The sequence below is a fragment of the Mustelus asterias genome, chromosome 4 (genome assembly GCF_964213995.1).
Source record: "Mustelus asterias chromosome 4, sMusAst1.hap1.1, whole genome shotgun sequence".
NCBI classification, from domain to species: domain Eukaryota; kingdom Metazoa; phylum Chordata; class Chondrichthyes; order Carcharhiniformes; family Triakidae; genus Mustelus; species Mustelus asterias.
Window position 1 is genome coordinate 5,741,925 of NC_135804.1, and position 27,871 is coordinate 5,769,795.

The window sequence follows — 27,871 nt, forward strand, 5'->3', positions numbered from 1 at the left end:
CAGTAGATGTCACTGGTATATGAAGGGGCCACAGGTGGCATTGTTTGGTGGTGGAGAATTGTGTGTGGAGTTGGATCAAAGAAATAAAGATATTTTATGAAGAAGCAGAACCCGTGTCTCCTGAGAGGCATAAACAGTCCACACACCAAGTTCTCACAAATAGCAATGAGATAAATGACCAGATAATCTGTTCTAGCGATGTTAGTTGAGGAATAAATATTGTGAATTCTTGCCATTGAAGGAGTCCGGCGAATGTTCACCAGACTGATTCCTGGAATGGCAGGACTGACATACGAAGAGAGATTGGATCGACTGGAATTCAGTACTCACTGAAATGTAGAAGAATGAGAGGGGATCTTGTAGAAACATATAAAATCCTGATGGGACTGGAAGAATACAGGAAGCATGTTCTTGATGTTGGGGAAGTGCAGAACTAGGGGGTCACAGTCTAAGAATAAGGGGTAAGCCATTCAGGACTGAGATGAGGAAGAACTTCTTCACTCAAGAGAGTTGTGAACCTGTGGAATTCTCTCCCACAGAAAGCTGTTAGAGCCAGTTTGTTAGATATGTTCAAGAGGAAGCTGGATGTGGCTCTTGTGGCTAAAGGGATCAAGGGGTATGGAGAGAAAGCGGGAGTGGGAGACTGAAAGTGCATGATCAGCCATGATCATATTGAATGGTGGTGCAGGCTCGATGGGCCAAATGGCCTTCTCCTGCACCTATTTTCTATGTTTCTATGTAAGGACCACCAGGAAGACCTGCACTGCTCTTCTTCGAAATAGTCTCAGTCCAGTGACTTGAGCGCATAATCTAGGCTGACATAGCAGCATTGTGGGAGTGCTGCACTGTCAGAGGTTGCATTCCTTCGGAGAAAATGTTAAATGAAAGCATTTGACAGAATTTGCTGATGTTTTGTCAGTGTCAGGCTCGGAGTGAAATCAGCTTGTCACTCTCCAATGGCACAGCCAAAATTTCAGTCCAGATTTTGAGCTAATGCAAGAAAAATATCAGTGGCTGGAGTTTACGCCGTCACTATGGAGGAGTGGGGCCTAATGGAGTTGACAAGTCCGGCTCTGCAAAGATCGGGATGCCATCTTTAAAGAGTGTCCGGATCAGCACAGAAAGAACGCCCCAACCTAATCGGGGCTCCTAAGAGGAGGGAGAACATGTGGATGGGAGCTCGCTAATTATATGTAAATGCATTAAATGCTGGAGTATTATCTGTACATGGCCAATTACGAATAGCTAGAAGCTATTGTTCCACCGGCGCAAGCAGAGAGGGGAGCGATTCTTTTGAGGAGAGCTGGAAGGTAAGAGACTTTGATTTTGAACTTACTTTTTTGGAGTTTTTTTCCCCGAGCAGCAGGAAACAGGAAACCGGAAGTAGGCCATGGAGAGGCCTGGGAAGGTTTTTGCCCAATAAATTTGAACGTGGCACACATCGGTACCAACGACATAGGTAAGAGAAGGGACGGGGATTTAAAACAGGAATTTAGGGAGCTAGGGTGGAAGCTGAGAGCCAGGACAAACCATGTTGTCATCTCTGGTTTGTTGCCGGTGCCACGTGATAGCGAGTTGAGGAACAGGGAGAGAGTGCAGATAAACACGTGGCTGCAGGGATGGTGTAGGAGGGAGGGTTTCAGTTACATGGATAATTGGAGCACATTCTGGGGGAGGTGGGACCTGTACAAACAGGGCGGGTTGCACCTGAACCAGGGGGGCACCAATATCCTGGGAGGGAAATTTGCTACGGCTCTTTGGGGGGGTTTAAACTAATTTGTCAGGGGGATGGGAAAACGAGCTGTGGGCCAGAAGCCAGTGTTGAGTGTAGTGAGGTACTGAGGAGGGTATCAATGTCGCAGGAGTGTACCGGCAGACAGGAAGGTGGGTTGAAGTGTGTCTACTTCAATGCGAGGAGCATCCGGAATAAGATAGGTGAACTTGGAGCGTGGATTGGTACTTGGGACTACAATGTTGTGGCCATTACGGAGACATGGTTAGAACAGGGACAGGAATGGTTGTTGGAACTTCCGGGGTATAGCTGTTTCAGTAAGAGTAGGGAAGGTGGTAAAAGAGGTGGAGGAGTAGCATTGTTAATCAAGGATAGTTTAACGGCTGCAGAAAGGCAGTTCGAGGGGGATCTGCCTACTGAGGTAATATGGGCTGAAGTTAGAACTAGGAAAGGAGCAGTCACGTTGTTAGGAGTTTTCTATACCCCCAAATAGTAATAGAGTTGTGGAGGAAGAAATTGCAAAGCAGATTATGGATAGGTGTGGAGGTCACAGGGTAATTGTCATGGGTGACTTTAACTTTCCAAATATTGATTGGAACCTTTGTAGGTCGAATAGTTCGGATGGGGCAGTTTTTGTACAGTGTGTGCAGGAGGGTTTCCTGACACAATGTGGATAGGCCGACAAGAGGTGGGGCCACATTGGACTTGGTACTGGGTAATGAACCGGGCCAAGTGTTAGATTTGTTTGTGGGAGGGCACTTTGGAGATAGTGACCACAATTCGGTGTCTTTCATTATTGCAATGGAGAGGGATAGGGCCTTACGGCAGGGCAAGGTTTATAATTGGGGGAGGGGTAATTATGATGCGATTAGGCAAGAATTAGGGAGCATAAGATGGGAACAGAAACTGTCAGGGAAAGGCACTAATGAAAAGTGGAACTTTTTCAAGGAACAAATACTGTGTGTCCTTGATAGGTATGTCCCTGTCAGGCAGGGAGGAAATGGCCGAGTGAGAGAACCATGGTTCACAAAAGAGGTTGAATGTCTTGTCAAGAGGTAAAAGGAAGCGTATGTAAGGATGAGAAAACAAGGTACAGTTGGGTCGCTTGAGGGTTACAAGGTAGCAAGAAATGAGCTAAAAAAAGGGCTTAGGAGAGCTAGGAGGGGACATGAGCAGTCCTTGGTGGGTCGGATCAAGGAAAACCCCAAAGCTTTTTACTCTTATGTGAGAAATAAAAGAATGACCAGGGTGAGGTTAGGGCCGGCAACGGACAGCAGTGGGAACTTGTGCATGGAGTCAGAAGAGATAGGAGAGGCGATGAATGAATACTTTTCTTCAGTGTTCACCAAGGAGAGGGGCCATGTTTTTGAGGATGAGAGTGTGATACAGACTGATAGGCTGAAGGTGGTAGATGTTCTGAGGGAAGATGTATTAGCAATTTTGAAAAGCCTGAGGTCGATAAGTCCCCTGGGCCAGATGGGATATATTCTAGGATTCTTTGGGCAGCAAGGGATGAGATTGCAAAGCCTTTGGCTTTGATCTTTGGGTCCTCGCTGTCCACGGGGATAGTCATGATGTGGAAGTGCCGGCGTTGGACTGGGGTAAACATAGTAAGGAGTCTAACAACACCAGGTTAAAGTCCAACAGGTTTATTTGGTAGCAAACGCCACTAGCTTTCAGCTGACGAAGGAGTAGTGCTCCGAAAGCTAGTGGCGTTTGCTACCAAATAAACCTGTTGGACTTTAACCTGGTGTTGTTAGACTCCTTACGGGGATAGTGCCAGAGGACTGGAGAGTGGTGAATGTTGCTCCTCTGTTCAAGAAAGGAAATAGGAATGACCCTGGTAATTATAGGCCGGTTAGTCTTACTTTGGTGGCCGGTAAGTTAATGGAAAAGGTCCTGAGGGATAGGATTTATGACCATTTGCTTAATCCGGGATAGTCAACACGGATTCGTGAAGGGTAAGTCTTGCCTCACAAATTTGATTGAATTCTTTGAGGAGGTAACTAAGTATGTAGATGAAGGTAGAGCAGTTGGTGTCGTATACATGGATTTTAGTAAGGCGTTTGATAAGGTTCCCCATGGTCGGTTCATGAAGAAAGTAAGGAGGTGTGGGATAGAGGGAAATTTGGCCGATTGGATAGGTAACTGGCTATCTCATAGAAGACAGAGGGTGGTGGTGGATGGAAAATTTTCAGACTGGAGACCAGTTACCAGCGGTGTACCACAGGGATCAGTGCTGGGTCCTCTGCTATTTGTGATTTTTATCAATGACTTGGAGGAGGGGGCTGAAGGGTGGATCAGTAAATTTGCTGATGACACCAAAATTGGTGGAGTAGTGGATGAGGTGGAGGGCTGTTGTAGGCTGCAAAGAGACATTGATAGGATGCAAAGCTGGGCCGAAAAATGGCAGAAGGAGTTTAACCATGATAAGTGCGAGGTGATTCATTTTGGTAGGACAAATTTGAATGCGGATTACAGGGTCAATGGCAGGGTTCTGAGGAATGTGGAGGAACAGAGAGATCTTGGGGTTCATATCCACAGATTTCTGAAGGTTGCCACTCAAGTGGATAGAGCCGTGAAGAAGGTTTGTAGTGTGTTAGTGTTTATTAACAGGGGGTTTGAGTTTAAGAGCCGTGGGGTTATGCTGCAACTATACAGGACCTTGGTGAGACCACATTTGGAATATTGTGTGCAGTTCTGGTCACCTCACTATAAGAAGGATGTGGAAGCATTGGAGAGAGTGCAGAGGAAATTTACCAGGATGCTGCCTGGTTTGGATGGTAGGTCTTATGAGGAAAGGTTGACGGAGCTAGGGCTTTTCTCATTAGAGCAGAGGAGGGTGAGAGGTGACTTAATAGAGGTATATAAGATGATGAGGGGGATAGATAGAGTGGACGTTCAGAGACTATTTCCTCGGGTGGATGTAGCTGTTACTCGGGGGCATAACTATAAGGTTCATGGTGGGAGATATAGGAGGGATGTCCGAGGTAGGTTCTTTTCTCAGAGAGTGGTTGGGTGTGGAATGTACTGCCTGCTGTGATAGTGGAGTCGGACAATTTAGGAACTTTCAAGCCGTTATTGGATAGGCACATGGAGCACACCAGAATGATAGGGAGTGGGATAGCTTGATCTTGGTTTCAGACAAAGCTCGGCACAACATCGAGGGCCGAAGGGCCTGTACTGTGCTGTACTGTTCTATGTTCTATGTATGTTCTATAATAGGTTGTTCTGATTGTTTGAAATTTGGCATTCTTGCAATTATCCTGATGAGTGCAAGAAGAACTTCCTTTTTATAGCAACCTTGCTGCCAACAAACCTTCCCACTGATTTCCATCATTGATCTATCCTTCAGGCAGCACTGATCAGGGCAGTACGGTGGCACAGTAGTTAGCACTGCTGCCTCACAGCACCAGGAACCCGGGTTTGATTCCCGGCTTGGGTCACTGTCACTGTGGAGTTTGCACGTTCTCCCCATGTCTGCGTGTGTTTCCTCCGGGTGCTCCGGTTTCTTCCCACAGCCCAAAGATGTGCAGGTTAGCTGGTTTGGCCATGCGAAATTGCCTCTTAGTGTCAGGAGGACTAGCTCGGGTAAATGCATGGGGTTTTGGGGATAGGTCCTGGGTGAGTTTGTGGTTGGTGCAGACTCGATGGGCTGAATGGCCTCCTTCTGGACTGTAGGGTTCTATGGTTAATTTCTATGATCTAAGGTTAGCTGGATTGGCCATGCTAAATTGACCCTTAGTGTTCAAAGATGTGAAGGTTAGTTGGATTGGACATGCTCAAATGTCCCTTGTTGTCCAAAGACACTAGGATAGGGGGATTTACAAGTTAAATACATGGGGTTATGGGGATTGGGCAGGAGGGTGGACCTAGATAAGATGCTCTGTTGGGCAGTTGGTGCAGACTCGATGGGCCGAATGGCCTCCTTCTGCACTCTAAGTATTCTATGCTTCAGAGGAAATTGAAGGAAAAACTGTCAAAAATGCGCTATTTTGACAAGACTGCAGGCAGAGTCAATAGTAACTTGGATAAATATTTGAATGGCTGTGAGAAAAGAGCATCGAGGAGTGGAAGAACAGGAAAAAAACAAAATATTATTTAAAAAGAGAGAAACTGCAGAATTAAGGCATCCTCCAATCACAAGTAGTTAACATGGAGATACAGCAAGTAATTAGGAAGACAAATGGAATGTTAGCCTTTGTTGTAAAGTGGGTAAATGTCGGGAAATCTTGCTACAACTCTACAGGGCATTGGTAAGACCACATATTGAGTGCTACATATAATTTTAGTCCGCTTATTTCAAGAGAAATATACTTGCACTGGAGGTAGTTCAGGGAAGGTTCAAAAGGTAGATTGTTGGGATGAAGAGGTAATTGTTGAGGAGGAAAGGTTGGACAGTTTGTGTCCATTCTCAATAGAGTTTAGAAAAATAAGAGGCAACCTTATTGAGACATAAGATGCTGAGGGGGTTTGACAGTGCGGATGCTGAGAGGATGGCCCGTCTTCCTCTCGGAGGGGAACTGGGGACAAACTTTAAAAAAAAGGGTCTCCCATTAAAGATGGAGGTGAGGAGAAATATCTTCTCTCAGAGGCTCCTTCATCTTTTTCCACAGAACAGTGAAGGGAGCGAATTTATTCAAGGCTGAGTTGGACAGATTTTTAATTGAGAAAGGAGTTAAAGCATTACGGGGAGCAGGAAGAAAAGTGGTGTTGAGACCATAATTTCACTGAATGATGGGCTGAATGGCCTCTTTATGCTCCTATTCCTATAAGTTTTTTAAAAATTTGTTCATGGGTGTTGCTGGCTGGACCAGCATTTATTACCGATCCCTGAGAGCATTTAAGAGTCAACCACATTGCTGTGGGTCTGGAGTCACATGTAGGCCAAACCAGGTAAGGACAGCAGATTTCCTTCCTAATGGACATTAGTGAACTAGGTGGGCTTTTATGACAATCATCAATGGTTTCACCGTCACCATAAGACTTTGAATTCCAGACATTTATTGAATTCAAATTTCACCATCTGGTGTGGTGGGACTCGAACATGGGTTCCCAGAGCATTACCATGGGTTTCTGGCTTACAAGTCCAGTGACAATACCACTACACCACTGCCTCCTCTAGTGGGACTAATTGGTTGTTTTTTCAGTGTCAGTGCAAGCACGATGGGCCAAATTGCCGCATCACTCCGTGCCTCTGTGATTCTATGAAGGAAATTTAGATTGATGAATTTTGTGTTTAACTTCATGCCAATGGCTGCTGCCATATGGAGAACTTTAGGACCCAGAGGAAAAGCTGCAGATTAAATTGAGCTGGAACTCACTCATTGTTGTGACACCAGGGCTTACTTCAGCAAAGAGTGACAGATGTGCGGCAGCTAGGTTTCTGAATGTGCACATCAGCGACCTTGAGCTGGCTATGTTCGTCACAATGCAAATAAAGAGACTAGCTTTACTCTGGTCAGGTTATCAACAAAGTTGATTATCATAGAGAATTGCATCAAAATTCCACAAAGAAATGGGCCATTCAGCCCAGCTGGGGGCATTTATTCTCCACACAATTTCATTGCCCCCTATTTTATCTCTTTTCATCAACATATCCTACAGTTCCTTTTTCCATTGTTTGATGCTGGCATTGAATTCAGATATTGCATGGACGGGAAACAATTTACTCAATGTGAGGAGACTCCAACCAAAGATTGATGTCTCCAAGGACATGGTGTGCGATTTTCTGTTTGCCGATGACTATACACCAGTGCCTGGTTCAGGAATGCAATGTAACATGGATTTGTTCTCCAATGCATGGGACAACTTTCGCCTTACAGTTAGCACAAAGAAAACTGAAGTAACATACTGGCCACCTCCAGAAAAGCCCCATCTCGAGCCCAAGATTTCCACCAATGACCAGAACCGGTCAGCAGTAGATAAGTTAACTTACCTCAGCAGCACATCCTCTTAAATGATCTGTATTGATGACGAGATACCTGTAAGAATTGACAGAGCAAATGTGGCCTTCGGCAGACTCCGACCATCAGTCTGGGAACGTAGAGGGGTAGGTTTGCCTCCCAAACTGAAAGTTTAGAGAACAACTGTTGTACCCACTCTGTTCTACCGATGTGAGATCATAGAATCCCTACAGTGCAGAAAGAGGCCATTTGGCCCATAAAGTCTGCACCAACCCTCCAATAGAACATCTAACCCAGGCTCCATCCTGTAATTCAACATATTTGTCCCACTAATTCCCCTAACCTAAACATCCCAGGACACTAAGGGTCAATTTAGCATGGCCAATCAACCTAACCTGCACATCTTTGAAGTAGGCACAGTAAGAAGTCTCACAACACCAGGTTAAAGTCCAACAGGTTAATTTGATAGCACGAAGTTTCAGAGCATTGCCCCTTCATCAGGTGAGAGGCGGATTGGAACCCAATTTTCCATTCACCTGATGAAGGGGCAATGCTCCGAAAGCTCATGCTACCAAATAAACCTGTTGGATTTTAACCTGGTGTTACTTATTTACTGTGCCTACCCCAGTCCAATGCAGGCATCTCCACATCATCTTTGGAGTGTGGGAGGAAACCGGAGCACCCGAAGGAAACCCACTGAGTCACGGGGATAACCTGCAAACTCCACACAGTCAGTCACCAAGGCCGGAATCGAGCCCAGGTTGCTGGCACTGTGAGGCAGCAGTGATAACTACTGTGCCACTGTGCCGCCCTAATGGGAGAGGAAGGTCCCAATGGACAGGACTTTCTATCCTCTGAAATCTAAATTGGCATCTACTGGGGTATTGGACCCAGATGGGAATGGATTGATGACCTCCACAGCACCTCCAGTGCAGCTTATCACCTCAATAATAACTTGTATTCATATATCACCTGGTAAACATCACAAAATAATCATTAGACAAATTTGACACCAAGAAAAATGGGGAGATCTCATGACTGATGATCAAGAACTTGTTCATGAGTAAGTTTGAAGGAGCATATTAAAGGAAGATAGAGGGGTGAAGAGGTTTAAGGGGCGGGCGGGGGGGGTGGTTTAAGGAGCTTCAGCCCAGAGTAGCTGAAGGCACAGCCATCAGTCATAGAGCAGTGAAAACCAGAGATACTGAAGAGACCAGAAATCATAGAAACCCTACAGTGCAGAAGGAGGCCATTCGGCCCATCGAGTCTGCACCGACCACAATCCCACCCAGGCCCTACCCCCAAATATTTACCCACTAATCCCTCTAACCTACACATCTCAGGACTCTAAGGGGCAATTTTTAACCTGGCCAATCAACCTAACCCGCACACCTTTGGACTGTGGGAGGAAACCAGAGCACCCGGAGGAAACCCACGCAGACACGAGGAGAATGTGCAAACTCCACACAGACAGTGACCCCAGCCGGGAATCGAACCCAGGACCCTGGAGCTGTGAAGCAGCAGTGCTAACCACTGTGCTACCGTGCCGCCCAGAGTTGGGAAATTGTAGATACTCCCAAAGGTTGGAGGCTGGAGTTACAAAGAGGGGAGGATGATTTGATTTGATTTGATTTGATTTGATTGATTATTGTCACATATATTAGCATACAGTGAAAAGTATTTTTACTTACGCGCTATACAGACAAAGCATACCGTTCAGAGAAGGAAACAAGAGAGTGCAGAATGTTACAGTCAGAGCTAGGGTGTAGAGAAAGATCAACTTAATGCAAGGTTGGTCCATTCAAAAGTCTGATGGCAGCAGGGAAGAAGCTGTTCTTGAGTCGGTTGGTACGTGACCTCAGATGTTTCTATCTTTTTCCCAACGGAAGAAAGCGGAAGGGAGTATGTCCGGGGTGCGTGGGGTCCTTGATTATGCTAGCTGCTTTTCCATGGCAGCGGGATGTGTAGACAGAGTCAATGGATGGGAGGCTGGTTTGTGTGATGGACTGGACTTCATTTACAACCCTTTGTAATTTCTTATGGCCTTGGAAAGAGCTGTGATACAACCAGAGGCCCAAAGATGATTAAGATTGAACTGTTGTCAGAGCAGGGGCAAATGGAGCTCAGCAAGCACAAAGAGGGAATAAGTGAGCAGGAATTGGTGCGAGTTAGAATATAAGCAGTCGGGTTTAGATGAATTGGTGTTTACAGTAGGTCAGGTAATTGTGGCAAGAGTTGTGAGTCAGGCTAATCCATGTGAAAAATGGGCCCTTTGCTCCAAAAGCAACGTAGAGCACAATCTCCTGGAAGGAAGTAGGAAAAGAATGGATTACCTCAGTGAGTGAGAAGAGGTTCAATTCTGCTGAAGGACTCAATTTCTATAGAAAACGCAAAGGGTGGCAGGGGAGTATCTGGTGTCTATGGGAAAACACAGTAAGAAGTTTAACAACACCAGGTTAAAGTCCAACAGGTTTATTTGGTAGCAAACGCCACAAGCTTTCGGAGCCTTAAGCCCCTTCTTCAGGTGAATGGGAATTCTGTTCACAAACAGGGCATATAAAGACACAGACTCAATTTACAGAATAATGGTTGGAATGCAGACGCTTACAGCGAATCAAGTCTTTAAGGTACAAACAATGTGAATGGAGAGAGCATTAAGACAGGTTAAAGAGATGTGTATTGTCTCCAGACAGGACAGCCAGTGAGACTCTGCAGGTCCAGGCAAGCTGTGGGGATTACAGATAGTGTGACATGAACCCAATATCCCGGTTTAGGCCGTCCTCATGTGTGCGGAACTTGGCTATCAGTTTCTGCTCAGCGACTCTGCGCCATCGTGTGTCGTGAAGGCCACCTTGGAGAACGCTGACCCGAATATCATTCGGCCATTCGGAATAACCATTCGGCCTCTGATATTCGGGTAAGCGTTCTTCAAGGCGGCCTTCACAACACACGACGGCGCAGAGTCGCTGAGCAGAAACTGATAGCCAAGTTCCGCACACATGAGGACGGCCTCAACCGGGATTTTGGGTTCATGTCACACTATCTGTAATCCCCACAGCTTGCCTGGACCTGCAGAGTCTCACTGGCTGTCCTGTCTGGAGACAATACACATCTCTTTAACCTGCCTTAATGCTCTCTCCACTCACATTGTTTGTACCTTAAAGACTTGATTAGCTGTAAGTATTCGCATTCCAACCATTATTCTGGAAATTGAGTTGTGTCTTTATATGCCCTGTTTGTGAACAGAATTCCCACTCACCTGAAGAAGGGGCTTAAGGTTCCGAAAGCTTGTGTGGCTTTTGCTACCAAATAAACCTGTTGGACTTTAGCCTGGTGTTGTTAAACTTCTTACTGTGTTTACCCCAGTCCAACGCCGGCATCTCCACATCATGTCTATGGGAAAGGCAGGGAGGCAAAAACAACCGACCCCCACATCCACAGACCCTTACGCTCTGTTGGAGCCACATTACGGTGGGATCCCTTGGCGTGCTTGTTGAGCGTTCATACAATGGGGCACAACAGAATCCCCAGATCTGCTGTCAGTGGCCACGAAGCAAAAAGACACTCAGAAAAAAAGAAATGGCAGTGAAGTTACTGAAAGGGAAAAGCCAAAGAATGATGACAGAGTCTGACCATTTCTTGGGAGAGTCTATCTGGGCCTGAGCAGTAATGTGCTCCAGAGAATGGCACCAGACTTTAATGCTTTACTCAATTCCTCTCTCTCTCTGTGCAACATCCAGATGGTGAAAGCTGTATCTGGCTGCAAGGTCCCAAGGTATGTTTTCAAGGCAGCTTTGAAGCTGATGAGGCGGCAGCTGCTTTCTAGCTCCCTTTACCTCAGTGGAGTGCAGTTTTATGACAGTAATCTGTTTCAATTTGCCTAATTGCACACAGATACTTTCTCACCCTTACCGTCACGTTATGCTCTTGTAACTTTCGCTTTCACATTTGTGAATGTTGTGCTTGGCAGTGGAATCGATTCCAGCCACTGGGGGGTGTAAATTCTCTGCTGGGGTGGGGGAGGCAGGGGAAAGGGGTGGGGGCTGGGTAGGGGCTATTCACATTGATGAGCAGATACTTGGCGGAAGAGCAGCACAAGCTCAGGGGAAATGGGGCTTTCGGTAATAGAGCCAGGCAGGAGAGTGGTCAAGAAATTCGCCAATAACAATTTACTTAACGAATGCTGTACGGCGCACAGCATTCGGGTCAACAGTTCCATCAAGAGCTGCTTCCCTTTGTCACTGTAAATTCATCAGGAGTCAAGTTCAACTCCACTTGGGGCCGCAAATTGGATTTCCTCTGCGCTCCCAGGGATAGTTACAGTGGCAGAGACCATGCAAATCTTAAGAAATTCTCAGATTTACTCTCAACAAGGGTGGCATGGTGGCACAGTGGTTAGCACTATTGCCTCACAGCACCAGGGACCCCGGTTCAATTCCCTATCTGCGCAGAGTCTGCACGTTCTCCCCGTGGCTGCGTGGGTTTCCTCCGGGTGCTCCGGTTTCCTCCCACAGTCCAAAAACGTGCTGGTTGGTTGCATTGGCCACGCTAAAATCCTCCCTCAGTGTACCCGAACAGGCGCCGGAGCATGGTGACTGGGGGAATTTCACAGTAACTTCACCACAGTGTTAATGTAAGCCTATTTGTGACACGAATATGTAAAACAAAACTCCACACATTCCCCACAGCTGAAGTAGAATGGGGCAACCACATCTGAAGATGCCCAATGTCGTACAAGTCACCCAATATTGACTGATGTTGAAAGAAAGAAATTTATTTTACATAGCAGCTTTACATGACCTCAAGTGCTTCGCGACCAACTCAGTTTCGTTGTCGAAAACACTGCAGCCAATTTGCGCACATCAAGCTTCCACAAGCAGCGATGAGGTTGTGGTTGCCATCCAGGACAAAGCAGCCCTGTGTGATTGGCAACACGCATCCACTCCCTCCACCACTGACGCTCAGTAGCAGCGGTGTCTATTATCTACATGATGCACTGCAGCAATTCACCAAAGATCCTTAGACAGCACCTTCTAAACCCACGGCCACTTCCATCTCGAAGGACAAGAGCAGCAGATACATGGGGACACCACCACCTGCAAGTTCCCCTCCAAGCCACTCACCATCCTGACTTGGAAATATATCACCGTTCCTTCGCAGTCGCTGGGTCAAAATCCTGGAATTCCCTCCCCAACAGCATTGTGGGTCAACCCACAGCACGTGGACTGCAGCGATTCAAGAAGGCAGCTCACCACCACCTTCTCAAGGGCAACTCGGGATGGGCAATAAATGCTGGCCAGCCAGCGACACCTATGTCCCACGAAAGAATTTTTTAAAACTGTTTGACTGAGGGATGAGTGTTGGTCGGGACGTTGGAGAAAACTCTCCTGTACTTCTTCAGAACAGTGGCCATGAGGTTTTCTTAATATCCACCTGGGAATCCAAACAGGATCTCTGTTTAAAGCTTCATCTGAAGATTACATCTCCAAAAGTGCAGCACTCCCTCAGTGGGAATTTCAACCTGGGAGTTTAGTTCAATTCTCGAGAGTAGAACTTTATTCCGATTGAGAGATGAACTAAGCCCAGAATTTCACAGGAAACTTGTGACGAATATGCGTCTGAATTTCCAGTGTGTGTTTGTGTCTGATGCATGAAGGTCAGAAAATTATCCTCTTAATATACGCACGCTAAATATATAATTGTTAATTAATAGAAGTTTAAGAGTATGCTTATCATGTCCTACTGTATAATCACTGCTAATAGCTCAAACTGAACTGACACCATCTTATTTACATATTGTAGTAAGGGGAACTTGATCTGCATATTGGCAACCATTCATCGGGGGGGGGGTTCTTGAGGGATTATGATAATATGCCTCTTGGGGTGTTCACAGCTCTGAGATTCTCTGGGGTGGAAGTGAATCTCAACCCCTGGGCTCTCTCCAGCTGTGAGACAGTGGTTGGGGAGATATTAACTATGCTGGTATTGAGGGTTCCACTGAATGTTTCATGCTGTGCTGGAGCACAGAGAGCGGATTAACATTTTGCTTCTTTTCGAAAGCTACCTTGCAGAGCCTGTGTGCGTTCAGTCATTCCAGAATCCACATCGGCTGGAGCATCGAGTATAAAAGTTGGCAAATTATGTTACAGTTGTATAAATGTTGGTAAGGCCACTTTGGAATAACTGTGTCCAATTCTGGTCACCGCACTACCCAAAGGACGTGGAGGCTTTGGAGAGATTACAGAAAAGGTTTACCAGGATGTTACCTGGTACGAAGGGTATTAGGTATGAGGAGAGATTGAATAAACTGGGATTGTTCTCCCTGGAAAGACGGAGGCTGAGGGGGCAACCTGACAGAAGTTTATAAAATTATGAGAGGTATAGATAGGGTGAACAGTTGGAAGCTTTTTCCCAGGGCAGAAATGACAATTACAAGGGGGCACAAGTTCAAGGTAAGGGGGGAAAGGTTCAGTGGAGAAGTGTGGGGGAAGTTTTTTACACAGAGGGTGGTGGGAGCCTGGAATGCGCTGCCAAGAGAGGTGGTTGTGGCAGATACATTAACCACATTTAAGACTTATCTTGCTAGGCATATGAACAAACGGGGAATAGAGGGATATAAGCGGTTGGTTTAAATAGGTAAACATGAATGGTGCAGGCTTGGAGGGCCGAAGGGCCTGTTCCTGTGCTGTATTGTTCTTTGTTCTTTGTAAGCTATCCCAATCAACATGCTGAATCCAAATTAGCTGGGCCATCTGAATCAACCAATGACCTGAACTATTAGGGGCAACGAGACAATCGAGGCATAGATTACAAAAGCAGGGAAGTCACGTTGGAGTTGTACTTTTTAGTCCAAAGATGTGGGGATTAGATTGATTGGCGATGCTAAATTAACCTTCATGTCAGGGGGATTATCAGGGTCAATGAGGGTTACGGGAATAGGGTCTGGTTGGGATTGTGGTTGGTTCATGCTCGATGGGCCAAATGGCCTCCTTCTGTACTGCAGGGATTCTACGAACTCTCGTGAGGCCACAGCTAGAGTACTGTGCGCAGTTCTGGTCACCACATTATCAGAAAGATGTGATTGCGTTGGAGGGGGTGCAGAGGAGATTTCCCAGGATGCTGCCTGGGATGGAACAATTAAGTTATGAAGAGAGGTTGGGTAGACTTGAGTTGTTTTCGTTGGAGCAGAGAAGACTGAGGGGGCGACCTGACCGAGGTGTACAAGATTATGAGAGACACAGAGTGGATAAAGAGCAGCTATTCCCCCTAGATGAAGGGTCAGTCACAATGGGACATCAGTTCAAGGTGAGGGGCAGGAGGTTTTGGGGCGATGTGAGGAAACACTTTTTTACCCAGAGTGTGGTGATGGCCTGGAATGTGCTGCCTGGGAGGGTGGTGGAGGCGAGTTGCCTCACATCCTTTAAAGAATATTTGGATGAGCACTTGGCACATCATAACATTCAGGTCTATGGGCCAAATGCTGGCAGATGGGATTAGATGGGAGTTTGGGTGTTCCTAATGTGTTGGTGCAGACACGATGGGCCAAAGGGCTTCTTCTGCGCTGTATAATTCTATGGCACTCGTGTACCAAGAGTTTCTGATTCTTTATTATTAAGTTTTTATCGACACAAGCTCACCTACCCATTGTCGCTCCCCGTTTGACCTGAAAGTGTGGACTCGAATCTACAGCAACTCAAAGGGGCAACTCAAGGAATAAAGTCAACGGGTTTTGGCAGCAGACCTGCACATTTTCTAGTGGAGCGAGGTTGCATTCCAGACCAGCAAGAGGCTACGAAAAAGTTTTACAAGTTGGACCAAGGAAAGAAGCAATCTTATTTTCTTATTTGGGTGACAGAAGCAATTTTATTTGGGCAGGTAGTGGTTGGGGACAACAATACCAACACAAACTCCTCATGGATACCAAGTCCATGGCATAAGATTCCCAGACCTATATCAGAATCATGGAATCCTACAGTGCAGAATGAGGCCATTTGGCTCATCGAGTCTGCACCGACCACAATCACACCCAGGCCCTATCCCCATAACCATGACATTTACCCTAGTTCATCTCCCTGACACTAAAAGGCAATTTAGCATGGCCAATACACCTAACCCGCACATCTTTAGACCATGGGAGGAAACCGGAGCACTTGGAGGAAACCCATGCAGACACGGGGAGAATGTGCAAACTCCACACAGACAGTGGCCCAAGCTGGGAATTGAACCCAGATTCCTGGCGCTGTGAGGCAGCAGTGCTAATCACTGTGCCACCGTGCCAACCCTAACAGCCTCCTCCTCACTATGGACATCCAATCCTGCTACACCCCCACCTCCCCCCCACGCCCCCACCTCTCTCCCACCCCCCTACCTCTCTCCCACCACCCCACTTCCCCCACCCTCCACCCCCCCCCCACATCCCATCCCTACAGCAGGGTATCAGGGCTCTCCACTTCCTCTTTGAGCAGAGGCCTGAACAAGCCCAATGGACCACTATCCTCCACTGCCCAGCTGACTTTGTTCGGTCACTAAATCACTTCTCCTTTAACTTGCCTCACTTCCTGTGAATGAAAGATATGACTGTGGGTCTTCGCATGGGCCCCAGATATGCCTGTCTTTTTGTGAGGCAAGAGGAACTTTCCTTGTTCCAGTCTTACTCAGGCATCTCCTAAAACTCTTCCTCCATTCCATCGATGACTGTAATACTATTAACTCTGTTTCTCTCTCCATAGATGCTGCCAGACTTGCTGAGTTTATCCAGAATTTCCTGTTTTTATTGCAGAGGATATAACAAGTGATTTGCACCATTTAAGAATTTGCAAACCAAACACATTTGCACATTGTACTCATTCCCAGGCCCTTCCTCGCTGGGTTAATATTCATCAGTTGCAAAGCACTACCCAAAAGGGTGGTGGAAGAAGTTTCATCATTATATTTCCATAGAACTGTAGAATTCCTATGGCACAAAAAGAGGCCATTCAACACATCAAGTCTGCTCCGACTCTCCGAAAGAGCATCCCACCCAAGCCCTCCCCTCTGCACTCTCCCCTATCACCCTGTACATGTACCATGGTTAATCCACCAAACATACGCATCTAAGGTACAATTTAGCATGGCCAATCCACCTAACCTACAAGTCCTTGGACACTGAGGGGCAATTTCGCATAGCCAATCCACCTCACCTATATGTTCTTGGACACTAGGGGGCTATTTAGCCTGGCCAATCCACCTAACTTAGATGTCCTTGGACACTAGGGGGCAATTTACCATGACCAATCTACCTAACCTGCACATCTTTGGACTGTGGGAGGAAACTGGAGCACCCGGAGGAAACCCACGCAGACACGGGAGAACGTGCAAACTCCACACAGTCAGTCACCCAGGGCCAGAATCGAATCCAGGTCCCTGGCACTGTGAGGCAGCAGTGCTAACCACTGTGCCACCGTGATGCCCATAGAAGAGTGAATTAGATAAATATTTGAAAGGAAGGAAATTTGTCGAGCTATGGGGAAAGAGTTGGGGAATGACACTGTAACTAAAGGCTTTGGAGAGGGTACAGAAAATATTGACCAGGATGTTGCCTGGTATGGAGGGCATTAGCTATGAGGAGAAGTTGGAGAAACTTGATTTGTTCTCAATGGAACAACGGAGGTTGAGGAGCAACCTGATAGAAGTCAACAAGATTATGAAGACATGGACAGAGTGGATAGTCAGAAGCTTTTTCCCAGGGTGGAAGATTCAATTACTAGGGGGCATAGGTTTAAGGTGCGAGGGGCAAGGTTTAAAGGAGATGTATGAGGCAAGTTTTCTACACAGAGGGTGGTGGGTGCCTGGTAGTCACTGCCAGGGAAGGTAGTGGAAGCAGATAGGATAGTGAGTTTTAAGGGGCGTCTGGACAAATACATGAATAGGATGGGAATAGAACGATTCGGTCCCTGGAAGGGTCAAAGGTTTTAGTTAAGTCGGGCAGCATGGTTAGCACAGGCTTAGAGTGCTGAAGGGCCTGTTCCTGTGCTGTAATTTTCTTTGTTCTTTGTATTACTCTTTCAACATACCTTGTACATGTCTGATGAGTCCAATGGCTTCCTTTTGAATTAATTCTACGTGTTGCTTACAGTTAATGTGTATGAGATATTTTGACATCCTTCACAGCCTTCACTTGGAAATGATCCACTTTTAGTTCCTTCCGTGGAATGTGGGCATCGCTGGCAAGGCTCGCATTTGTTGTCCATCCCTAATTGCCTTTGGGCTGCGTGGCTTGCATTGGAATAGTTTTTAATACATATTTATTTAAAGTTAGAGCATTGCGATATGGTAGTTCGGCTATCTTTTATATTTATTATTCATATATAAATATATATTATTTTAATGAATAAGCAATGGAATTGAAACAAATTTCCGTATGATTAATGATAAATTGAACTGTGGATTGTGGAGGTGTTGTCGTTGTTATGTGCTGTTATCGCTCCATTCTGTTTCTTTGCAATAAAGTGTATGAAATTGGCTTAAGGAAAAATGTAGAGAACTCATCTACAGTTCCCTTATACGGGTAGACATCTAAGAATTGCTTCCAGGTGGATGGTGGTCCATATAAATTTGTTTGACATCAGTATTCCTCAAGCTCTGTGAGAGGTCTTTGGGTCTTACACTAATGACCTGCCAAATCTCTCTATTCAACCATCAAAGGCCATTTATAGACAGCTTGTGTGATGATATAATATAGACACGGAACAACATTGGAGAAATGTTAACTGACAAGGTGGTTAAAGGCGATTTACTTCGAACCCTTGCCTGCATAAAACACAGGAGAGCTATTAAGTCATACATAAACAGCAGAGAAATCAGCAACAATTGTTGATGATTAAATCACAAATAATCACAGGTCCAGAATCAGTGACAATCCAGATAATTAAACCTCTAAAAATCAAAAATACAGAATTCCCCAACAAATATAAATCAGCAATAATTATACGTAAGAAAATCACCATAATCAGAAGTATACAAAGGTATACAGAGTGCGATCCCAACTATGAAGGGGTTTTGAACCCTGGTGAGCTTGTCATTAGCACAGGATTCGTAGTTTGCCCAGGTCTGTGATTTAAGGATGTCACTTTGACCTGGGATTGGAGTGGATGCAGGAAAAGTCCTCGCTGCCGACCGAAATGCCTGGAACCAGGCAGTCAGGGAGGTTGTGGAAGCAGCAGAGGACAAAGGAAAATGACCAGATGGTGGAAAAGAGATCCTGTTGGAAGGATAAAATACATCAGTTAGCCTCGGGCCTGTGCTACTCACCTGTGCCAGGGCCCACCACTCTCGCATCTGCCTCTACACCCACAGCAGACAATATTCATTACAGAAGTGACATACTCCCTGGGCACAGCCCATCTTCTCCCAAGAAGGATGGATGCTTTTTTTAATATATTCGTTCGTGGCACATGGGCGTCTCTGACTGGGCCAGCATTTATTGCCCATCCCCAGTTGCCCTTGAACTGAGTGGCTTGCTAGGTCATTTCAGAGGGCAGGAGAGAATCAACCACATTGCTGTGGCTCTGGAGTCACATGTAGGCCAGACCAGGTAAGGACGGCAGATTTCCTTCCCTAAACGGCATTAGTGAACCAGATGGTTTTTTCCGACAATCGGCAATGGTTTCATGGTTGTCCGTTGATTCTTAATTCAAAATAATTTTTTCGATTGAATTCAAATTCCACCATCTGCCGTGGTGGGATTCAAACCCGGGTCCCCAAATCATTAGCTGAGTTTCTGAATTAATAGTCCAGCAATGATACCACTGGGCCATTGGCTCCTGAAATCCATGCCTCCACATGGGAATGGTCATGCATGAACATAAGAACTAGGTACACGAGTAGGCCATCTGGTCCCTCGAGCCTGCTCCGCCATTCAATAAGATCATGGCTGATCTTTTCGTGGACTCAGCTGCACTTACCTGCCCGCTCACCATAACCCTTAATTCCTTTACTGTTCAAAACTTTATCTATCCTTGATGAAGTTAGCCAACTGACTTGGGCATTATTTTTGCCTTTCAATCTCTCCTTCTTGGTCAGTCATTTTGGATGGGACCTCCCAGCCCAACTGAAGAGAGCTGGAAACACACTTTTAAGATCACTGGTCTGTGTGGTCCATTCCCCTATCAGGAATTGTCTCATCATGTTAGAGGAAGCAATTCGACTTGGACTTGGGGAGTGGGGGTAGCTACATGTGCTTCCCCCCTCTGTCATTCCCGAGCACTGGAATGCACTCTGCGGTTTGAATATTGATATATTTAGAATCCAAATCCACTCAGGAATAAATACTGAACTTTCAGAAAGATACTTGACCATTTCAAATTAAGATGAAAGGTAAAACTTGCTACCTCAGCATGTGTCAAAGCCTTCACAACCAATAAGGTACTTTCAAAGGGTAGTCGCTGTTATAATGAAGGAAACCTGGCAGTCAGATTTCCCTGGAGCATAGGAGGCTGAGGGGTGATCTTATAGAGGTCTATAAAATAATGAGGGGCATAGATCAGCTAGATAGTCAACATCTTTTCCCAAAGGAAGGGGAGTCTAAAACTAGAGGACATAGGTTTAAGGTGAGAAGGGAGTACAAAAGGGTCCAGAGGGGCAATTTTTTCACACAGAGAATGGTGAGTGTCTGGAACAAACTGCCAGAGGTGATAGTAGGGGGGGTCGCAATTTTGTCTTTTAAAAATAATTTACATGGGTAAGATGGGTATAGAGGGATATGGGCCAAATATGGGCAATTGGGACTAGCTTAGTGGTTAAAAAAGGGATGGCATGGACAAGTTGGGCCGAAGGGCCTGTTTCCATGCTGTAAACCTCTATGTCTCGATGGGGACTTTCAGGAAAATACTACCGACTTTCTTTGAAATAATTCCAAGCGATCTTTTACATGCACCTAGGATAGGAGATAGTGCCTCAGTTTTCCATCCGAACTGTAAAATGGCTCCTCTAAAAGAGCGACGCTCCCTCAGTGCTGCACTGTTGTGTCAGCCGAAATTTTGTGCTCAAGTTTTTCCGAATGGGAATTGAACTTATCATTTGCTAACTGAGAAATGAAATCACTACCAATTGGCTGACGCCAGTTTTGCAAAGGAGATAGCCAGTTTAAGTTTATGTATTAGTGTCACAAGTAGCCTTACATTAAGACTGTCATGAAGTTACTGTGAAAATCCCCTCATCACCACAGTCCGGCATCTGTTCGGGTACACTGCGGGAGAATTTAGCACGGCCAATGTACCTAACCAGCACCTCTTTCAGATTGTGAGAGGAAATCGGAGCACCCGGAGGAAACTCACGCAGAGATGGGGAGAACGTTCAGACTCCGCACAGACAGTGATCTAAGCCGGGAATGGAACCCGAGTCCCTGGCACTGTGAGGCAGCAGTGCTAACCCCTGACCAGATTCATTTTACGATGGCACAGTGATCAGCATTGCTGCCTCACAGCGCCAGGGACCCGGATTCAATTCCGGCCTCGGGTCACTGCCTGTGTGGAGTTTGCACATTCTCCATGTGTCTATGTGGGTTTCCTCCGGGTATCCAATTTCCTCCAAGAATCCAAAGATGTGTGGCTTAGGTTGATTGGCCATGCTAAATTAACCCTCGTGCCTGGGGGATTAGCAGGGTAAATATGAGGGGTTACGGGAATAGGCCCTTGGTGGGATTGTGGTCGGTGCAGACTCGATGGGCCGAATGGCCTCCTTCTGCAATGTAGAGATCCTATGATTCGTATGGAGTCTTGTTTTCTCTTCAAATACTGAATGTGAAATCGCTCTATTAATTACACATTGTCATCCACTTTTCCATCAGCTTTCTGAGCAATTAGCATCCTCAGTTTTAAACTTTGACTTTATATTCTGAAATAAGCCTCGCTCTTTGGTTAAGAATGAATGAAAATTTCCAATGGTGCCTTGGTGTTACTCAGCTGTTGCGTCGGGGAAAGATGAGAAGGTTAACTTGCTGAAGATTGGCTCCATCAACCAATGATTTATTTCAGCTCAGTTAAACAAATTTCATCGCAAGACCATTTTAATCTACAATAAATACCACTACCAGTCTTTGGCTCATTACGTTATTCGGGGAAAAAAATAATTTCCGCCTTCGAAAAGTCAGAGGGATTATGTGCGAGTTCAGAGACAGCAAATGAAATGTGAAAAACTGCATCTGTTTGACCATGTGTTGAGATTCAAAGGAAAGCACTTCTGGCTTCGGCATTACTAAGCCATATTGATCAGCAGGGCTTTGGATTTTGATCCCTGAAGCTGGGCAGGTTTCAGCTGAGGTTCCAGTTATTGAGAATTACAATTGTCCATCGGACCAAGAGCAAACCAGACAGATTTTCTGCTCTGGGCTTTTGACAAAAACTCAGGGTTGGCCAACCCTTCACGGGGGGATTAGCTTTTGTCATTCATTCTGCAAGCTCACAAGCTGAACAGCCACTTAAATGATACATCAGCGGCTGGAATTATGGCCCATGCAAGTGTTAACACCTTCAAATAACACACAATACAAATGCTCTTGAGTTGATTTGATTTATTATTGTCACGCGTATTAGGTAACAGTGAAAGCTATTGTTTCTTGCGCGCTCTATGGACAAAGAATACCATACATAGAGAAGGAAAGGAGAGCGTGCAGAGTGTAGTGTTACAGTCATAGCTAGGGTGTACAGAAGGGTCAACTTAATATAATGTGGAGATTCTGGCATTGGACTGGGGTGGGTACAGTAAGAAGTCTCATAACGCCAGGTTAAAGTCCAGCCTTCTACCTTCCAGAGAGAAAAGTCCCAGACTATCCAACCTCTCCTTATAACTCAAACCATCAAGTCCCGGTAGCATTCTAATAAATCTCTTCTGCAGTCTTTCTAGTTTAATAATATCCTTTCTATAATAGGGTGACCAGAATTTTACACAGATTCCAAGTGTGGCCTTACCAATGTCTTGTACAACTTCAACAAGACGTTCCAATTCCTGTATTCAATGTTCTGACTAATCAAACCAAGCATGCTGAATGCCTTCTTCACCACTCTGTCCACCTGTGACTCCACTTTCAAGGAGCTATGAACCTGTACCCCAAGATCTCTTTGTTCTGTAACTCTCCCCAACGTCCTACCACTAACTGCGTTCAATCCTGATTGAGCCCTGGTTCAATCTACCAAAATGCATCACCTCGCATTTATCTAAATTAAACTCCATCTGCCATTCATCAACCCACTGGCCCAATTGATCAAGATCCTGTTGCAATCCAAGATAACCTTCTTCACTGTCCACTATGCCACCAATCTTGGTAGCAAACTTACTAACCATGCCTCCTATATTCTCATCCAAATCTTTAATATAAATGACAAATAACAGTGGACCCAGCACCAATCTTTGAGGCACACTACTGGTTGCAGGTCTCCAGTTTGAAAAACAATCCTCCACAACCACCCTCTGGCTTTTGTCATCAAGCCAATTTTGTATTCATTTTGCTACCTCACCTTGGATCCCGTGAGATTTAACCTTGTGTAACAACCTACCATGTGGTACCTTGTCAAAGGCCTTGCTAAAGTCCATGTAGACAACATCAACTGCACTGCCCTCATCTATCGTCTTGGTTACCCCTTCAAAATACTCAATTAAATTTGTGAGACATGATTTTCCACTCACAAATCCATGCTGACTGTCCCTAATCAGTCCTTGTGTCTCTAAATGCCTGTAGATCCTTTCTCTCAAAATACCTTCCAACAACTTACCACAGATGTGAGGCTCACTGGCCTGTAGTTCCCAGGATTTTCCCTGCAGCCCTTTGTAAACAAAGGCACAACATTTGCCACCCTCCAATCTTCAGGTACCTCACTGTGACTATCGATGATAGTCCTGATGGACTTTAACCTGGTGTTGTGAGACTTCTAACATAATGTAAGGTAGGTCCATTGAAAAGTCTAACAGCAGCAGGGAAGAAGCTGTTCTTGAGTCAGTTGGTACATGACCTCAGATTTTTGTGTCTCTTTCCCGGTGGAAGAAGGTGGAAGAGAGAATGTCTGGGGTGCGTGGGGTCCTTAATTATGCTGGCTGCTTTTCTGAGGCAGCAGGAAGTGTAGACAGTGTCAATGGTTGTGAAGCTGGTTTGTGTGATGGACTGGGCCACATTCATGTCCCTTTGTCATTCCTTGCGGTCTTAGTCAGAGAAAGAGCCATACCAAGCTGTGATACAGCCAGAAAGAATGTTTTCTATGATGCATCTGTAAAAGTTGGTGAGAGTTGTAGCCGGCATGCCAAATTTCCTTCGCCTCCTGAGAAAGCAGAAGTGTTGGTGGGCTTTCTGAACTATAGAATCCAAATAAAGCTTAGTGCTAACCCACCAAATTTCATTCTATGCACAATGCTAACACTCCCAGTTTCAGAATGTGCATTCCCCACAAAGTCCCAATTTCAGACTATGCACAACGCAAACACTTACACTTCAAGAAAAAAGATTGGATTTATACATGGAAAACAAATGCAACAACTGAAAATCACGATGCGCCATTTAGATGCTAATGGGATATTTCATACATACCATATTAAACTCTCAGATTCCTGGAATGACATTTATGAGCAGTACAATTACAAAACTTGTTATATTTGAAGCAACGACTGCGGTAGATTTTAACCTTTATGCAGGAAAATAAAATGCAAAGGAAATAAAGGAGACAATAAATAATGTAACCAGCTTTTAAAAGAATAAAGAAAGAAAAAAATCAGAATCAATATTTGCAATTCATAATACAGTTATAAATTGTACATTATTAGTACTTCATGTACCAGTTCTAGACAAGTACCATTATTAGTATTTCATGCGCCTAGTCTTATACCATATCGTGTGAATCATTCATTCCATATAGACGTCATTGGCAAGGCCAGCATTTATTCTGCATGTCTTCTTATGTTCTTGTGAGAAAGTGGTCGTGAGCTGTCTTCATGAACTGCTGCCTACATATTATGTAGATATATTGATTGTATGGTGATGTGCCTTTGGGTACTTTGGCATGCCATGGGCTTGTTATGGTCATGGGACATCTAATGTTATCATAGAATCATAGAATCCCTACAGTGCAGAAGGAGGCCATTCGAGTCTGCACCGACCACAATTCCACCCAGGGTCTATCTCCGTAACCCCACATTTTTACCCTGCTGATCCCCTGACACTAGGGTCAATTTGTCATGACCAATCTGTGGTGAACCATCGTTGGTTACCACTGTGGGGTTATTCCAATGTTACTGTTGGGTTAGGGTGTTGCCACTGTGGGGGTTGTTATAATGTTGTTGGGTTAGGGTGTTTACCTGTGGTAGATGTTGTTATGGCACATCCCGGTCGGGCCCCGCCTCCTGGGGAGAGGTATAAGACCCTCTGCTCAGGCGGGACCCCTCCAGTCTGAATTGGTGTACTCGTGTTAGTTAGTTCCATTGTTTGCTAATAAAAGCCTTCAATAGCTGAAGCCTTGTACCTCGTGCTTGATTCTCGCGCATCAATTTTATTAGCAAACATAAAACTCTCGACAGTAAAGAGAGTATGGAACAAATGCTAAAACCAGAGCGTCTGACGTTGGACCCACGTGCGGTCGGTGCCTCTAACACCTTCGACCACTGGTTGAAGTGTTTCGAGGACTACCTGGCAGCCTCTGCAGCTGTCACTACGGACAACGACAAACTCCAGGTCCTCCACGCGAGGGTAAGCGACACGGTCTATCTTGCGATTCGTGCGGCCACCACTTACCCGAGGGCCATCGAGCTCTTGAAGAAACGATACACGAGACCACCCAACGAGATCCACGCTCGTTACCTCCTCGCTACACGACGTCGGCAGTCGGGCGAAACCATGGAGGACTACGCCAATGAGCTCTTGCAGCTTGCCAGGGGGTGCGACTGCAAAGATGTGTCGGCTGAGCAATATATGTACGACCTCGCCCGAGATGCGTTCGTAGCAGGGGTAGGGTCCTCGTACATCCAGCTTAAGCTATTAGAGAAAGGGAACCTCAACTTGACCCAAGCGATGGAGATGGCTGAGATGCTGGAGGCAGCGTCGAAAAGCTTGGCTCTGTACCCCGAAGACCACGCGGAGACAACGTGGCAGGAGCAAGCACAAATCCCTCCTCGCCCCACGGGCACGCGCTCCCATATCGATCCGACGACGGCGGCAGCTCCAGGCGGCCAGCGATGCTATTTTTGCGGTGGAGCCAAGCATCCACGGCAACAGTGTCCAGCAAAAACGGCGATCTGCAGTCAGTGCGGTAAAAAGGGACACTATGCTAAAGTTTGCAGGTCGAAGCCCAAGAACGGCAGTGCAGCCTGTGACCCTCCAGAGCGGAGACAATCTCCTTCGACGTCGCAGTACCCGCGAGGCCCGACCACGTGCGAATCCAGGACGGCGCCATCGTGGCTGACGGAGGAGGAGGAAGACCACCAGGAGTCGCTACGCTTGGCGCCCTCACCCACGTGCGATTCATGGGGGCGGCCATCATGGTCGACGACGACCAGGAGCGACCAGCAGGGGTCCTCAGTATCAACCTCGGCTGCATGCAGTGACGCCCTGGGGCCAACGGTGGCGTCGATCTCTCTGGACCAGACGAAGCATCACAGACTTGACTGTTCCATGATGAACATCAAGGTAAATGGTCGTACTGTGTATTGTCTGTTTGACAGTGGGAGCACCGAGAGTTTTATTCACCCTGACACTGCAAAAAGGTGTGGACTCCGGGTTCTACCTGCCAAACAGACAATTTCTATGGCATCACGGTCCCGGTCTGTACCGATCCAAGGACGTTGTATGGTAACCTTAGAGGTGCGGGGCACAATTTACGAGCGATACAGGCTCCTTGTGTTACCGCACCTTTGTGCGCCAATTCTCCTCGGACTAAACTTTATGGTCCACATGAAGAGTGTGATCCTACAGTACGGTGGGCCACTCCCTTCACTGGCAGTAGGGAATCAGCCGCAGCCTCCAAATTGCCCAAAGCGCCCCGCATGCAATCTTTCCACACTAAAGATCACCACACCTTCTTTATTTAAGAATCTGGTACCAGGCTGCAAGCCCATCGCTACTAAAAGTAGGCGTTACAGCGCTGAAGACCGGATCTTCATTAGATCTGAGGTTCAGCGGCTCCTCAAAGAAGGGATCATACAGGCCAGTGCTAGTCCGTGGAGAGCGCAGGTCGTGGTGGTTAAAAGCGGGAACAAACCTCGGATGGTCATCGACTACAGTCAGACCATTAACCGTTATACGCAGCTGGATGCGTATCCTCTCCCGCGCATATCTGATATGGTCAATCAGATTGCGCAGTACCGGGTGTTCTCCACCATAGACCTTAAGTCCGCCTACCATCAACTCCCCATCCGCCCAGAGGACCGACAATACACGGCTTTTGAGGCGGATGGTCGTCTATACCAGTTTCTTAGGGTTCCATTTGGTGTCACCAATGGGGTCTCGGTCTTCCAGCGTGCTATGGACCGAATGGTGGACCAGAACGGGTTGCGGGCTACCTTCCCGTACCTGGATAACGTCACCATCTGCGGCCATGACCAGCAGGACCATGACACGAATCTCCAAAACTTTCTGCGCACTGCATCTCGCCTGAATCTGACCTATAACAGGGAGAAGTGCGTATTCCGTACGTGCAGGTTAGCTATCCTTGGATACGTGGTGGAAAACGGGGTCATCGGCCCTGATCCAGACCGTATGCGCCCCCTTACTGAGCTTCCCTTGCCCGCTAGCACAAAAGCACTGAGGAGATGCCTCGGCTTCTTTTCATATTATGCGCAGTGGGTCCCCAACTACGCGGACAAAGCCCGTCCGCTCATCAAGTCCACGACCTTCCCACTCACGCCGGAGGCCCAATTGGCCTTCAAGGCTTTGAAAAGCGACATTGCGAAAGCCACGATGCACGCAGTGGATGAATCCATCCCTTTTCAGGTGGAAAGTGATGCATCGGATTTCGCCCTGGCCGCCACACTAAACCAGGCAGGCAGGCCCGTCGCGTTTTTTTCCCGCACCCTTCAAGGTCCCGAAATTCGGCACTCAGCGGTGGAGAAGGAGGCTCAGGCCATTGTGGAGGCCATCAGACACTGGCGCCATTACCTGGCGGGGAAGCGGTTCACCCTGATCACGGATCAACGATCCGTGGCGTTTATGTTCAGTAATGCGCAGAGGGGCAAGATCAAGAATGATAAGATCTTGCGGTGGAGAATTGAGCTCTCCACCTAT